The sequence below is a fragment of the Rhinopithecus bieti genome, unplaced genomic scaffold (genome assembly GCF_001698545.2).
Source record: "Rhinopithecus bieti isolate Rb0 unplaced genomic scaffold, ASM169854v2 scaffold_4553, whole genome shotgun sequence".
NCBI classification, from domain to species: domain Eukaryota; kingdom Metazoa; phylum Chordata; class Mammalia; order Primates; family Cercopithecidae; genus Rhinopithecus; species Rhinopithecus bieti.
In genome coordinates this window covers 1,307,099-1,319,445 of record NW_016804694.1, presented here as the reverse complement: position 1 = coordinate 1,319,445, position 12,347 = coordinate 1,307,099, and the positions used below count along the sequence as shown (strand labels likewise).

Below are 12,347 nucleotides of genomic sequence, written 5' to 3'. Positions count from 1 at the left end.
GACGGAAATGTTTTGGAACTACGTGTAAGTGATGATTACACAACACTGATTATACTAAATACCACTTTAAGATAATTTCACTTTAATATAAAATTACAAAGAGGTATTTGCTACTCAAAAATTCACTGCACTTTGGGGACTTGTTTTTCCTTGGCGGACCTACATTTGATAAAGCTTTATTACTCAGTCGTCACTTCGGCGATGAATCTGATAAACTTGTAGACCAGTTTCAATTACCTAAAAACCATATACTCAATAATTCAGCTGAAGTGCTTTCCATAAACACGACGTTCTTCTTCCTCTGGGCTTGTCTAATTAAAATATCCAGTCCAGACACATCCTACTTGCTGTGACCACACCCTGTGCCCAAGAGTTATAAGATCAAACCACTGGTGAAAATTTTTAAAACCACTGCTGGCACCTGTCTTAAGCCTACATTTTAATGGGAGGCGGCTGAAAGAACGAATCTTAAGTTCAAGGAAGATCGTTCGGTCTTAGAAAAAAGTGATCAGATTCAGGCTGCAAAAACTGAAACTACATGAAAGTAAAGGTGATTATGGGGGCCATTTAACACGAACTAAAAGGTGCAGTCTTGGTTAGTGACTTTACAAAAGCATTCCGAGAAGCTTCCCAATTAAATGAGGGACCAAAAAAAAAAGGCGCCATAAAAATAAAAAGGCCGCGACCTGGAATACAACTCGGCTACCGGCTCCCCTTTGTGGTTCCCAACTCCCGGGTAACCCCCTATCCTGGCTCATCACCCACTGAGGAATATAAACACCTCCACCTCAAGACTAGGAAACCCTCTGATGGGCCGGGAACCCCCGCCACCGCCCCGTGCTGAACGTCACAAAATGGCGGCGGCGCCTCTTTGTCTCAATCTGGCGCCGCCATTGGGCCTGGCTCCTCCTTGGTACGGTTAAATTCCACTTCCACCTCACTCCCTCTTTCGCTGGTCTCTTACCGAGATCTAGAGTTAAGAAATGCGGCGGCTCAAATCTACACGCTCCGATGGGTCTTCCAGCTTTTCTCCGGCCCAACACCCAGCAATGCTCTCGCTCACCCGGCGTCCACGAAATGGCGGACCACCGCCTTCTCCTCGCCTTTATTTATACGCCATACTGGAATCACATGATTGGACGGACTCGCCCAATGAGAAGCAGAAGAGGCCGTGACGCTACAAACGCAGCGAGAGCCGCGGTTGCTGGGAGCGCGCTCTGGCGGTTTCGCCAGGTGGGTGGAGAAGTGCGCCGGCGCGCGCTCGTTGTAGCAGGCCTGGCGCTCTCGAGCGTGCTTCCCGGTCTGTCGACCTTAAAGTTACCCACAGACCCCTCTTCCTCACCTCCAAATGGGCTGGGACTTCATAAACAGCACCGTCCCCGTCACGCCCAAACACTAATAGGAGCCGTTGGCTCCTAACAAGATTAAGAGATGAATTAAGTGCTTCACCCTTGTGAGCGGTTAGGCTGGAACTAAGAGCATCGCGTTTACAAACAGGTCACGGAGCTGTTAGTGACCCAGCTGGCACCAGACTGTGGCCGCCTAGATTCCACCCTGAAGGAAAAGCCTGGTTTGGAAAGTTTGCCCAACTCTTGCTGGTTTCTCGCCTCTCACGCAAACTTGCAGGACTTGGCGCTGACAGCAAAGGAGACCGGTCAGGTGACCTGGAAACTATCACCTTTAGCAAACACCGGGAAAAGGAAGTTTCTGAAGAAGACTGAATGTAGATTGTGGGTCCCCAAGCGAATGCCCGGAGGGGTATCTCGGGCCTTTCTCCTAGCAGCTCTTGCACTGCCTGGCATGTATTTTGTTCGGACCACTTCCCTTAGGAAGACAGAGCCACAAGAATAATTAACTCTAAGGGGAGAGAGACTGTGATTAGCTTAGAAAAATCACCAAGGACCGGGAGCCGGACTCACGCCTGTAATCCCAGCACTTTGGGAGGCCGAGGCAGGCGGATCACTTGAGGTCAAGAGTTCAAAACCAGCCTGGCCAACATGGTCAAGAGTTCAAAACCAGCCTGGCCAACATGGTGAAATCCCGTCTCTACTAAAAATACAAATATTGGGCGGGCGTGGTGGCGGGTGCCTGTAATCCCAGCTACTTGGGAGGCTGAGAGCAGAAGAAGCCCTTGAACCCAGGAGGTGGAGGTTGCTGTGAGCTGAGATCCTCCCACAGCACTCCAGCCTGGGCCACAGAGCGAGACTTCGTGTCAAAAAAAAAGGAAGAAAATAAAAATCACCAAGATTTCCCGAACAGTTCAGCTAGTCTCCTGCCCCCAAATATACCCCACCCTAAACCCCTTTCAGTCTAGTCTGACGTATTGCTAAATTTACTTGTTATATCTGCTCTAAAAAAAATGAGAAAAAGACTGGGTGTGATGGTTCACGCCTGTAATCCCAGCATTTTGGGAGGCCAAGGCGGGCCCATCACCTGAGGTCAGGAGTTCAAGACCAGCCTGGCCAATATGGTGAAACCCCATCTCTACTAAAAACACAAAAATTAGTCCGGCGTGGTGGCACGCACCTGTAATCCCAGCTACTCAGGAGGCTGAGAGAGAATTGTTTGAACCCAAGAGGCAGAGGTTGCAGTGAGTTGAGATCATTCCATTGCACTCCAGCCTGGGTGACAGAGCGAGACTCCGTCTCAAAAAAAAAGAGAGAGAAAAAGAACCTGTGTTTTTATTTATTCCCTCTTAGCTGAAAGATATGCCAATTATTACGTTTTTCCGTTTTTTGTTTTTTGTTTTTTTAGAGATAGAGTCTCGCTCTGTAGCCTAGGCTGGAGTGCAATGGCACGACCTCAGCTCACTGCAACCTCTGCTTCCCAGGTTCAAGCGATTCTCCTGCCTCAGCTTCCCGAGTAGCTGGGATTACAGGCATCTGTAAACACACCCAGCTAATTTTTGTATTTTTAGTAGAGACGGAGTTTCACCATGCTGGTCAGGCTGGTCTCGAACTCCCCACCTCAGGCGATCTGCCCGCCTTGGCCTCCCAAAGTGCTGGGATTACAGGCCTCAGCCACAACACCTGGCCAGCCAATTATTATGTTTTAACTTTCCCAGGTATTTTTCTTTCGAAGCCTTACCTCTTATTGTGGTTCTAAAGGTTTATCTGTAGCGAAGGAAAAATACAGATTTATTACATCTCAGCCTAGTTTCCTCACCCGTAAAAGGGGGGAAGGGGTTCCTAGCAAACCTTTTCTTATTTCTCTCTCATCTAGATTTTTTTTTTTTTCTGGCTCACTTACATTTGCCTTGATTTGTTCCCCTCCTGTATGTAAGCTTTTCTCTTTTTCATTTTCTTTCCTTCTATCAAATCAAAGGCTCTGGAGTCAGGCAGTCCTGGATTTGGCCCCAGCCCCTACTGCTAGTTACTAGCTGAAGCGTCCTGAGAAGAATGTTTAACTTCTGTGTTTCCTCTGTATAAAATAACCCCAGTCTTGCAGGGTTACAGCTGTTAGGTTTTGTCACTTTGGCCAATTGTGGTCACACCTGCATCCCCAGGGCTTGGAAACGACACAGCAGTCAAGCAATACATAGTTGTTTATTTTATTTATTTTATATTTTTTTATGAGACGGAGTCTTGCTCTGCGGCCCAGCTGGAGTGCGTGGCCAGTTCCTCAGCTCACTGAAGCTCCGCCTCCCGGGTTCCGCCATTCTCCCTGCTCAGCCTCCCGAGTAGTTGGCTTACAGGCGCCGCCTCGTTTCGCCGGCCTAGTTTTTTGTATTTTTGTTTAGTAATGACGGGGTTTCACCGTATTTTACCAGGATTGTCCGATCTCCTGACCTCGTGATACCGCCCGTCCTCGGCTCCCAAAGTGCTGGGATTACAGGCTTGAGCCACCGCGCCCGGCCTATTTTTTTATTTTTGTTGAGACGGAGTCTTGCTCTGTCGCCGGGGCTGGAGTGCAGTGGCCGGATCTCAGCTCACTGCAAGCTCCGCCTCCCAGGTTTACACCATTCTCCTGCCTCAGCCTCCCGAGTAGCTGGGACTACAGGCGCCAGCCACCTCGCCCTGCTAGTTTTTTGTATTTTTAGTAGAGACGGGGTTTCACCGGGTTAGCCAGGATGGTCTCGATCTCCTGACCTCGTGATCCGCCCGTCTCAGCCTCCCAAAGTGCTGGGATTACAGGCTTGAGCCACCGCGCCCGGCTATATTTATTTATTTTTGAGACTCTGGGTCTGGCTATGTCACCCAGGCTGGAGTGCAGTGGTTCATTCTCGCCTCACACCAACCTCCACCTCCCAGGCTCAAGCAGTTCTCCTGCCTCAGCCTCCCCAACAACTAGGACCACAGGCGCGAGCACGAACGCCCAGCTAATTTTTGTATTTTTTGTAGAGACAGGATTTCACCATGTTGCCCAGGCTGGTCTGAAATTCCTTAGCTCAAAACCATCCACCATCCTCTACCTCCCAAAGTGCTGGGATTACAGCCGTGAGCCACAGCACCTGGGCTTTTTTTTTTTTCTTTTTTCGTTTCTTTCATTTACTTATTTATTTATTTATTTTGAGACAGGGTCTTACTCTCTTACTCAGGCAGGAGGGCAGTGGAGCAAACTTCACGCACCACAACCTGGACCTCGTGGGCTGGACCTCATAGGTTAAAATTAACCACCGTGCCTGGCTAATTTTTTGACTTTTTGTAGCGGAGTCTCACTTTGTTGCCTAGGTTGGTCTTGAACTCCTGGCCACAAACGATTCTACTGCCTTGGGAGAGTTGTTTGAGACCAATCCAACTCCAGAGATTCCTGACCTCAAGCAAGTCTCCGGAAGTGCTGGGATTACAGGCATGAGCCACTGCGCTGGGCTGTTAAATTATTTAATTAAGAGAAATGATGTATGTAAATCATCTGGCACAATCACTGCTTTTCAAACTGCTGGCCAGCTGGGTGCAGTGGCTCACACCTATAATCGCAGCACTTTGGGAGGCCTAGGCTGGTGGACCACTTTAGACCAAGGGTTTGAGACCAGCCTAGGGAACATGGGGAGAACTTGTCTCTACTAAAAATAGAAAAAATTAACCGTGGTGATGGGAACCTGTAGTCCAGCTACTCGGAAAGCTGAGGTGGGGGAATCGCCTGAACCCGAGAAGTTGAGGCTGCAATAAGCCAAGATCGTGCCACTGCACTCCAGTGCATTCCAGTGCAGTCGAATGAGACCCTGTCTTATAAATAAATAAATAAATACATGCTGGCCTTTTAAAACTTTTACCATCTCATGTTCCCATTCTTTCCCACCACTTTTCCTGTTTTTTGTTTGTTTGTGTGTGTGTGTGTGTGTGGTGCTAGTCAAGTGTGTTGTCTTTCAGTGGAACTCTCTTAATCCCTCCACCTCTAGTAACGAAAACATTATGAACTTCCCCTGGCCATCCACAGCTTTTCATCTTCTAGCGACTTCAGACAACTAAATTGTCCACTTGCTGTAGAGGTTTTTTTTTTCTTTTGGTCTCACTCTGTTGCCCAGGCTGGAGTGCAGTGGCACGATCTTGGCTCACTGCAACCTCCACTTCCTGGGTTCACTCAATTCTCCTACCTCAACCTCCCAAGTAGCTGGGACTACAGGTGTGCACCACCACGCCGGGCTGATTTTTGTGTTTTTAGTAGAGATGGGGTTTCATCATGTTGGCCAGGCTGGTCTCAAACTCCTGGCTTCAAGTGATCTTCCCACTTTGGCCTCCCAAAGTACTGGGATTACAGATGTGAGCCATCACACCTGGTCCTGTGGAGTATTTTAATCTTCCTTTAAACTTATATGACCACTACTCTTGTCTGGACCCTCAAATACGTGAAGCTTCAAGGAGACATATCAGAGTTTTTGGTACAGACACAGAATGGGAATCATTATGTTGTAGGAATATCTCTTGATTTTCTTTGGGAAACCACCCTTCTCACAGTAGTACATATTATTGATTTGAATGTAGTTGGGTCCTACACCCCTCTTTTTCAGGGGTAGGGAGGTAACCTTTCTGGATTAATTAAATCACCCAAGTTCTTAGTCCCTCCCTTGCACCTCCCCCACCAATAGGAATGAGGATGAGTAATCCAGTCAGACCAGTCAGCTGCTGAGTCCAGCACTGTTCATAGGCCAACCAGAGAGAGGTGTGCTATTTCCCCTGATTAGCACAGTCCTGAGCTGGGCAGCCAGCCTGTTTCCAGGAGGGAGGAAGCAGCCTGAGGTAGACCTAACACAGTGGGAAGGAGAACTGCAAGGTGGGAAATAAGGAGCCATGGAGAGTCTTGTTTAAGAAGCCTTGAACCCAGCTCCACTTTCTGAGTTCTCAATTATTTTTTCTTTTTCTTTTTTCTTTCTTTCTTTTTTTTTTTGAGTTGGAGTCTTGCTCTGTTGCACAGTCTGGAGTGCAGCAGCGAGGTCTCAGCTCACTGCAACCTCCGCCTCCCAGGTTCAAGCAATTCTTGTGCCTCAGCCTCCTGAGTAGCTGAGATTACAGGTGTGCACCACCACACCTGGCTAATGTTTGTTATTTTTAGTAGAGACAGGGTTTCACCATGTTGGCCAGGCTGGTCTCCAACTCCTGACCTCAGGTGATCCGCCTGCCTCAGCCTCCCAAAGTGCTGGGATTACAGGTGTGAGCCACGAAGCCCAGCCTGAATTCCTAGTTATTTGAACATACAGTCAGCCCTCTGTATCCTCAGGTTCCTGCAACCAACTGCAGATCAAAAATATTTTTTAAAAGAATAAAAAATAATACAACAGTATCAATACAGCATAACAACCATTTACCTATATTGGGTTAGGTATAATTAATGTAGATTTGATTTAAATTATAAGGGAGGATGTGCATAGATTATATGCAAATACTACATTTTATATAAGGGACTTGTGCATCCTTGGATTTTGGTATCCTCAGGGGTCCTGGAACCAGACTCCCCACCACAGAGAGGTCACCATACAAGTTCCTACAGTTTCCTCAAAGTAGCTTAAGCCACTTTGAGTTAAGTTTTTTCTTGTCACTTGCCATCAGAAAGATTCCAAATATTTTATTTTACAGAGGTGGGGGTCCTGCTATGTTGACTAGGCTGGTCTCGAACTCCTGGGCTCAAGTGATCCTCCTGCCTCTGCCTCCCAAAATGGCCACCACACCAAGCCAAGATTTCAAATACAAAAATTATTCTGACACAGACTTCTCACTATCTCAAGTTGAGAGCGTGGTACTTAGTTATCTTCCAATTCTAAAATTCACCTGTTACCAGTTCACTACATCTAAGATTTGTTTGTTTGTTTGTTTGTTTTTGAGACGGAGTCTCACTCTGCCGCCCAGTGGTGTGATCTTGGCTCACTGCAACCTCTGGCTCCTGGGTTCAAGTGATTCTTCTGCCTCAGCCTCCCAAGTAGCTGGGATTACAGGCATTTGCCACAACACCCAACTAATCGTTTTTAGTAGAGACAGGGTTTCGCCATCACAGCCAGGCTGGTCTGGAATGCCTGACCTCAAGTGATCCACCCGCCTCAGACTCCCAACTCCCAAAGTACTGGGATTACAGGTGTGAGCCACCGCACCTGGCCGCATATATATATATATATTTTTTCTTTTTTTAAATTTAAAATTAAAAACAAAAAATGCTGAGCACAGTGGTTTGTGCCTGTAATTCTAGTACTTTGGAAGGCTGAGGCGAGAGGACCACTTCAGACCGGGAGTTTGAGACTGGCCTGGACAACATAGCAAAAGGCCCCCGAACACCTACAAAAAAAATACAAAAATTAGCTGGCCATGGTCTTGTGCGCCTATAGTCCCAGCTACTCAGGAGGTTGACTTGGGAGGATCACTTGAGCCTGGGAGGCAGAGGTTGCGGTGAGCTGAGATTGCACCACTTCACTCCAGACTGGGGCACATAGTGAGACTCTGTCTCACAAAAAAAAATATTTTAAGAAAAGAAATAAATTACTGATGGCCAGGCACTAAGAGTTTTGTATAAGGTTTGATGTTTTTGTTGTTGTTGTTGTTGTTGTTTGTTTGGTACGGATTCTTGCTCTGTCGCCAGGCTGGGGTTCAGTGGTGTGATCTTGGCTCACTCCAACCTCCACCTCCCAGTTTCAAGCGATTCTCCTGCCTCAGCCTCCCAAGTAGCTGGGACGACAGGCCCCTGCCACCACACCCAGCTAATTTTTGTATTTTTAGTAGAGACGGGGTTTCACCATGTTGGCCAGGATAGTCTCGATCTCTGGACCCCGTTATCTGCCCGCTTCAGCCTCCCAAAGTGCTGGGATTACAGGCATGAGCCACCATGCCCAGCCTGGTTTAATGTTTTATGTTTCGGGGGGCCAAGATGGGATAATCGCTTAAGGCCAGGGGTTCTGAGACCAGCAGTTTTATTATTATCGCTACAAAAAAAATTTTTTTAAAGTTAGCAAAGTGGTGCTGTGTGCCTGTAGTTCTAGCTACTCACGAGGCTGAGATGGCAAGGATCTCTTGAGTACAGGAGTTTGAAGCTGCAGTGGGCTATGATTGTTTCACTGCACTCCAACTTGGGCAACAGAGCAAGACCCTGTCTCAAAGAAAAAAAAAAAAATTTGGCTGTAATTCCAGCACTGTGGGAGGCTGAGGTGGGCAGATCACCTGAGGTGTCTCATCTTTTAATGAGTTCGTGACCACCCTGGCCAACATGACAAAACCCCGTCTCTACTAAAAATACAAAAATTAGCCAGGCATAATGGTGCGTGCCTGTAATCCCAGCTACTTAGGAGACTGAGGCAGGAGAATTGCTTGAACCCAGAGGCAGAGGTTGCAATGAGCCAAGATTACACCACTGCACTCCAGCCTGGGCAACAGAGTGAGACTCCATCTCAAAACAAATAAATAAATAATAAAATATTTAATGTTTTAAGTATTGTGATTGACTTCAAGTATCCATGAAGGAAAATCTTAAAGAGTATGAACCTTCACAGGCTGGGCGTGGTGACTCATGCCTGTAATCTCAGCACTTTGAGAGGCCACGGCAGGCAGGTCACCTGAGGTCAGGAGTTCGAGACCAGCCTGGCCAACATGGTGAAACCCCATCTCTACTAAAAAATACAAAAATTGGCTGGGCACAGTGGCTCACGCCTGTAATCCCAGTACTTTCAGAGGCTGAGGCAGGCAGATCACAAGGTCAGGAGGTCGAGACCATTCTGACTAACACTGTGAAACCCCATCTCTACTCAAAATACAAAAAATTGGCTTGGTGTGGTGGCACACACCTGTAGTCTCAGCTACTAGGGAGGCTAAGGCAGGAGAATCGCTTGAACCCAGGAGGCGGAGGTTGCAGTGAGCTGAGATCATACCACTGCACTCCAACCTGGGTGACAGAGAGAGACTCCATCTCAAAAAAAAAAAAAAAAAAAAAAACTCAAAAATTAGCCAGACATGGTGGCTCACACTTGTAATCACAGCTACTCTGGAGGCTGAGGCAGAATCTCTTGAACCCGGGAGGCAGAGGTTGCAGTGAGCCAAGGTTGTGCCATTGCACTCCCGCCTGGGCCACACAGTGAGACTCCGTCTCAAAAAAAAAAAAAAGAAAAGAAAAAGAAAAAAAAAAAAGAACGTGAACCATCACAATAGTTCACTAACGACATGGTTCAGTCAAGATCCTGGCAGGAAACAGATGGCACACTTAAAGGGTTAACCATATAGGGAATTATGTACAGGGGTGTGGGCAGGACAATCCCAAAGGCAGCTCTTAGGCCCAATGGGGCAAGGAAGGGAGCAGGGTTACCAAAAGCAGCCAGGTGCTGTAGCTATGGGAGATGAGCTATTATAGCTTTAGATAGAGGAACTGTGGCAGCCCAGTTTTGGGGGTGTGGGGCTAGAACCACTCTCTCCATTGTCCCATCTTTTAATGGTGACATCTTTTGCTCAAAACCAACTGGAAGCCTGAGGGCAAGAGAGCTGAGTGATACAAGTCTAGAGGTTGGTTGGCCAGGGCACACAGCAGGGCTGAGAAGGCTAGAGAATTGATCTAGGATTGTGCTGTCTGATATGGTAGCCACAGGTACCTGTGGCAAGTTTAGTCCTAATTGAGATGTGCTGTAAATGAAAAATACATGCTGGATTTAAAAGACTTTGTATTAAAAAAATAATAAATTATTTCATTTGATTTCAAGTTCAAATAGTTTTGATGTACTGAGTTAAAAAACTAGATTAAGGGCTGAGTACAGTGGCTCACACCTGTAATCCCAGCACTTTGGGAGACCAAGGCAGGCAGATCGCTTGAGCTCAGGAGTTTGAGACCAGCTGGGCAACATGGTGAAACCCCGTCTCTATCAAAAGTACAAAAATTAGCTAGGCATGGTGGCAAACACCTGTAGTCCAAGCTACTAGGGAGCTTGAGGTGAGAGGATCACTTGAACTCGGGAGGCAGAGATTGCAGTGAGCCGAGATCACTCCACTACACTCCAGCCTGGACAACAGAGCAATACACTGTCTCAAAAAAAATAAAAATAAAAGTAAACTATATTAAAATTAATTTCAGCCGGGCGCAGTGGCTCACACCTGCAATCCCAACACTTTGGGAGGCTGAGGAGGGCAGATCACCTGAGGTCAGGAGTTCAAGTTTATTATACCTAAAATAATAAACAATATCTCCTTATTACCAAATATTCAATCAGTTTTCAAATTTCCCTTATTGCTTCGTAAGTATTTTATTTTATTTTGAGATGGAGTCTCACTCTGTCGCCCAGGCTGGAGTGCAGTGGCATAATCTCAGCTCACTGCAACCTCCGCCTCCCGAATAGCTAGGGTTTTAAATGATTCTCCTGCCTCACCCTCCCAAGGCGCTTACAGGTAAGTGCCACCATGCCCGGCTAACTTTTGTATTTTTAGTAGAGACGGGGTTTCACCATGTTGGCCAGGCTGGTCTTGAATTTAACCTCAGGTGATCTTCCCACCTGGGCCTCCCAAAGTGCTGGGATTACAGGCGTGAGTCACTTGCCCAGCCCAATTTTTTAAAAAGTTCATCAAAAAATGAGTAAATGAAAGCTCTCATTCACAGCCTTCCCCAGAGACTTTGCCACAATCCTGTAAGCCTTGGTTTTAGAACAGAGACTGATGCAAGGACCCATAGTGATTGTACCTTTACTCCCTGTTTCTTTCTGTTCTATTCAAAAACATCTTGATAGCATCTGATTGCTTGTCACGTTTCAAAATTTAAATTACAAATTTACCCAGATTGTTATTCTGTAGCCAGAAACCTACAACTTGCTTTACAAAGTGTTCTTGTTGATATTTGTTTTTGTTTTAACATTTTAAGGATGGGGTCAGCATATGAGGGCTCGTCATTTTGGATTATAGTTTATGATTCTATTTAAGTTATACTTCCTGTCATTTACCATGTTGTGTCCTGTGAAAGTTTAGTCATCTCAAAGTATATTACAGAATCAAAATATTAGAAATCATTGAATCAGCGAAAGAGGATTTATGTAAGGAAACTGGCAAGGCTAGGGGCCATTGAGTGAGTTTGTTTGTTTGTTTTGAGAAGGGTCTCACTCTGTCACCCAGGCTGGAGTGCACTGGTGAAATTTCAGCTTACTGCAACCTCTGCCTCCTGGGCTCAAGCCATCTTCCTGCCTCAGTCTCCTAAACAGCTGGGAATACAGGCTTGCGCCACCACATCCAGCTAATTTTTGGGGTGTGTGTGTGTTTTATTTTTTGTAGAGATGGGGGTTTCATCATGCTGCCCAGGCTGGTCTTGAACTCCTGAGCTCAGCGATCCACCTGACTTGGCCTCCGAAAGTGCTGGGATTACAGGCATGGGCCACCACTCCCAGCCTTGAGTAGGTTTTGAGAAGATTCAGAGCTCTTCTTTTATTTTCTTTTGAAACAGAGTTTTGCTCTTGTTGCCCAGGCTGGAACGCAATGGCACAATCTCGGCTCACTGCAACCTGCGCCTCCTGGGTTCAAGTGGTTCTCCTGCCTCAGCTTCCCAAGTAGCTGGGATTACAGGCACCCACCACTATGCCCAGCTAATTTTTTGTATTTTTAGTAGAGATGGGGTTTCACCATGTTGGCCAGGCTGGTCTTGAACTCCGGACCTCAGGTGATCTGCCTGCCTCAGCCTCCCAAAGTGCTGGAATTACAGTCGTGAGCCACCACCTCTGGCGATTCAGAGCTCTTCTCACCATTCCCCCTCAAAGGGTGCAGAACAATGCAGGCATGATCCGCTTTCCAAATATACAGTATTTATATGTGTATATGTATGTCCCTATGTACATACATATAGACACAGAAAAAAGGTATGAAAGTTTAACACTTACCTCTAGATGATAAGACAGTTGAGGAGTTTTTTTTTTTTTTTTTTCCTGTTTTCTGTTTGGTCTAAGTTTTGTTTTTCTTGTTTCTTGTTTTCCTTTTTGG

At 46.5% G+C, this 12,347-nt stretch overlaps 1 protein-coding gene across 1 annotated transcript in view; it reads right to left on the bottom strand.

Moving 5' to 3' along the window:
* SRSF3 (serine and arginine rich splicing factor 3) overlaps nucleotides 1–1,424 on the bottom strand; it is a 12,326-nt gene extending 10,902 nt beyond the window's left edge. The window contains exon 1 of the mRNA XM_017870105.1: nucleotides 965–1,424. The gene's annotated coding sequence lies outside the window, so the exon portion shown is untranslated. The remainder of the gene's footprint in view (nucleotides 1–964) is intronic.
* Nucleotides 1,425–12,347: the final 10,923 nt, after the last annotated feature.